The sequence below is a fragment of the Beta vulgaris genome, chromosome 9 (genome assembly GCF_026745355.1).
Source record: "Beta vulgaris subsp. vulgaris cultivar EL10 chromosome 9, EL10.2, whole genome shotgun sequence".
Lineage (NCBI taxonomy): Eukaryota > Viridiplantae > Streptophyta > Magnoliopsida > Caryophyllales > Amaranthaceae > Beta > Beta vulgaris.
The window spans coordinates 7,043,472-7,047,703 of NC_079210.1; the positions used below are offsets into that span (position 1 = coordinate 7,043,472).

General features: G+C 40.9%; 1 non-coding gene across 1 annotated transcript; it reads left to right on the forward strand.

The window, feature by feature from the left end:
- The first annotated feature begins 855 nt into the window (after positions 1 to 855).
- On the forward strand, positions 856 to 962 carry LOC125493899 (small nucleolar RNA R71). The gene has a single exon (XR_007270225.2). It is a non-coding gene; the product is annotated as a small nucleolar RNA R71 (small nucleolar RNA).
- Positions 963 to 4,232: the final 3,270 nt, after the last annotated feature.

The following is a 4,232-nucleotide window of genomic DNA, read 5'->3' on the forward strand; positions in this document are numbered from 1 at the left end:
AAGTATCATCAATAGGCATGGGTGGTCCATTTATAGTGAGAACCACTTCGGAGAGTGATGGCATTTGCCGAATCTGTAGGCTGAACAGGTTGTGCTGGAAGAGCACCTTGTTGGCGAGTAGAGTTCGAAGTAGCCAATTGTGCCAACTGATTCTCCAACATCTTATTGTGAGCAAGAATGGACTCAATTTGTGCCTTGTCAGCTTGTCGATCCTTTTGCATTTGTAGCATCATGTTTCTCATCTCAACCATCATTGGATCGGCAGGAGGTGCTTGTTGAGATGGATTGAAAGGGGTCTAGAGAAACCAGGAGGGTGTTGGGAGGTGTTGGTAGTACTTGGTTCAATTGTTGTGCTTGTGGTTGTGGTGCAGGAGGATTCAGGACATTAGTGCTCTTGTAAGACAAGTTAGGATGATTTCTCAATCCTGGATTGTATGTGTTGGAGTATGGGTTGTTCGGCCGATATGCTTGAAAAGCATTAACTTGTTCGAGAGAACTCCGACACTCTTGTGCCCAATGTCCAACTATGCCACAATTATCACACATAATCTCGGAGGTAGTACCCAAAGCAGCAACACTTGCAGGAGAGGAGAGCTGCATATTGTCAAGTTTATTGCTGATGGCATTCATCTGTGCAGCTAATAAGGATATAGAATCTATCTCATGCTTTCCACCCTTGTTAGCTAGTCCTCGAGGATTACCATATTGAGAGTTGTGGATAGCCATCTCCTCGATCAAATCATGAGCAGCATCAATTTCCAGTTTCATGAATCTCCCATTTGCTGCAGAGTCAAGGATAAGTCTCGAGTTGTTCCCCAAACCATTGTAGAATCCTGAACTAGGAACCATTTTTGTAGACCATGATGGGGACATTCTCTCTGAAGATCTTTAAATCTTTCCCATGCCTCATGTAAAGACTCATCAGTCCCTTGGGTGAAGTTTGTAATCTGACTACGCAACCTAGCAGTCTTCTCTGGAGGGTAGTACTTTCTGTAGAAAGCAGAGCCAAGGTATTCCAATCAGTGATCCCAAGAGTGGCTCGATTAATCCCATTGTACCACATCTTTGCCTTGTCTCGAAGTGAAAATGGGAAAAGAATCTCCCGAATCTGATCTTGTGTCACTCCCTGCTGCTTAATGGTAGAGCAATATTGGCAGAAATCTTGATAATGAAGATTGGGTCTTCATTAGGTCCACCACCAAATTGTTTTCTTTCGATCATGTTTAGCAATGCAGGTTTGATCTCGAAATTTACAGCTTCGATTTCAGGCATTTGATTGCTTCTGGGAAGTTCAGCCAAAGAGGGTTGGGAAAAATCAGTAAGCCTCCGAGCCATCTCTGATTCTGGTGGAGCAACAGAGACAATGCTGGTAGAATCAGAGTCAGAATCCAAAGGATTATCTTCCCTTGGATTATCTCGCAACTGTCTGGAAAAGTTCTTCTGTCTATGAAAGGATCTTTCGATTTCAGGATCAAATTGTAGGCAATCTGAACTCAAACTCCTGCGCATAGAAGAACTAAAGAACAAACAATTAAGAGATTTTGTCCCAAAGAACAAGTGTTCTCTGAGACGAGAGTATATAATCTAGACTCTAAAACAATTAAAGAAAATGGAACAAAACCGTTTCCCGGCAACGGCGCCAAATTTTGACAGGCTAAAGTCGTATCACCTTATCAAAAGTAATCCTAAGTCCTCTAACAAATAGTAGTCAGGGAAGTAGGGTCGAATCCACAGAGAAACAGTGTTCTTTTCCTAATTGTCAGTCAAATCTAGAGTATAGGAACGAGTGTTTGTGAGTAATTATACTAACTAAACTATGAATAAATCAAGAATTATCAATAATAAAAAGTCTAGGGCATAGGTTCACCAATGATCAATATTTCGGGATGAAACACTAAAATCAACAATTAATAATGCAGTTAAACAGATTGATTCGCTCTCTCAAGTCTAAATCAAGCATAGAACGATATTAACAGGCTCTCGCAATTTATTAACACCAATTCTACCTATTGAAACTAGCCTTAATATCAAGTTTATACCTCTCGGCGCATAACCTAATATTGCAACACTATAACAATCAAATCTGGCCAAATTGGATTGAAAAGACATAAAAACATTCAATAGGAATCAACATGCATTAATAAAAATCAATACTTTAATAAACATCCCTTCCTAATTGATCATGGATCCCCCTAAACCCTAGAAATAGACTACTCAATCATAATTGGGAAAACATATTCATAATTAAATAACAAACATGAATTAATATAAAGGATTGAATAGGAATAAAAAGAGAAGAGAAATAATACCAATTGTAGAACCAATCTTGCAAAAATCAAAGCTTCTATTGAAAATTCAATGTAAATGGAGAAAAAGCAAAACTAGGGTTCTTCAATAATTGAGAGAAAAAAAAATAATCTTTTATGAATTAATGACGAAAAAACAAAATAGAAAATAAGATAGGAAATAATAATATTCCCTTGAGTCCTTATACCTTTCTATTTCCTAAAACAACTAGAAAAATAGAGTCTAATTCGTCAAAAGATAAAGCCTTATTCGACTAGGAAACCCGGAATAATCCGCGGCCGCGGATTTTCGGGCTGCAAAACAGCGTCAACTTGCAAAGACCATATCTCCCAAACTAGAAGTCGTATCGGGGCGTGTAATATACCGTTGGAAAGCTCTTCAAGTCTAGTTTCCAACTCCACTGGAATCGCTGAATTCCGATCCTGGATAATAAGTTATGATCAAAAGAGTACACATGACTCAATTTCCATACTTCTTTTAATACGTTTCCGCTATGTTTGGGTTGCAATCCGACTTGAAGATGCCCTTTTGACTTCTCATTTGACTTAGCTCCTTCCTAGATGCTTCTCATGCTTAAGCTTATCCAATAATACTCCAATTGTATTCTCAATACCTGAAAACTATCAAAAACACCGAAAACACACAAAAGAGTAATATCTTCTCAACTTAAGTAACTATATGCAATTATGGACTAAGAATGCAATTAAATGATCCTAAAATGCAACCTAAATGCATCATGAAATGCCTATATTAATATGACTCATCAGTAGGCAAAGCTATGGACCCGTAGACACAAGCAGAAATCGTCTAAGTGCTCACTGAATTTCAAAACGTGTTCGCCTACGAGGCCCCAGAAATGTCCGGACTTGATCCCAAAATCATGTGTCACGAACTGAACATCAAAGAGGGATTCAAGCCGGACAAGCAAAAGCTGAGGCATCAAGGTCCTGAAAGAAGTGCAACCGCAGCAGCCGAAATCAAGAAGCTGCTCGAAGCGCGCTTCATAGAAGAATGCCAGTACTCAGAATGGCTAGCCAATGTGGTATTGGTCAAGAAACCGAGCGGGGCGTGGCGCATGTGTGTGGATTTTACAAACCTGAACAAGGCCTGCCCTAAAGACAATCACCCCCTACCTAAGATAGATAGGTTGGTCGATTCCACAGCTGGTCATGCCCCCTTAAGCTTCATAGAGGCGAATGTTGGGTATCACCAAATACCGATGGCTGATCACAACAGAGTCCACACCGCCTTCGTCACACCTCAGGGAGTTTATTGTTACAGAATGATGTCGTTCGGCTTGAAAAATGCGGGAGCTACATACCAGCGAACAGTTAACAAAATCTTCAATGATCAGTTGTGCCGAAACATCGAGGTGTACGTCGACGACATGATAGTCAAGAGCAAGATCCACTCTGATCACCCCTCGAATCTTAGGGAAACTCTGAACACATTGAGGAAATATCGCATGATGCTGAATCCGAAGAAATGTGTGTTCAGAGTAAAGGGTGGAAAATGCCTAGGTTTTCTGGTAGATGAAAGGGGAATTGAAGCCAACCTAGACAAGATCAAGGCAGTGTTGGAAATGAAATCCCCCCGAAACGTTCGGGAAGTGCAACGCCTAACCGGCTGTCTAACTGCACTCGGACGCTTCCTGTCGCGGTCGATCGACAATAGCTTGTTTTTCTTTAGAGCTCTGAAAAGAAAAGAATTCACCTAGGACGATAAAGCTGAACAGGCCTTCGTCTCTCTCAAAGAACACCTCTCGACCCTCCCAAAGCTCATATCTCCCTTGCCGGGAGAAGTATTGTTCATCTACCTGACGATTTCCAATTACGCGCTCAGCGCCGTACTCGTAGCTGAGAGGAAGGAGAGCAACACCTAGTCTACTTTATCAGCCATGCATTTCGAGGGGTAGAGGCAAAATA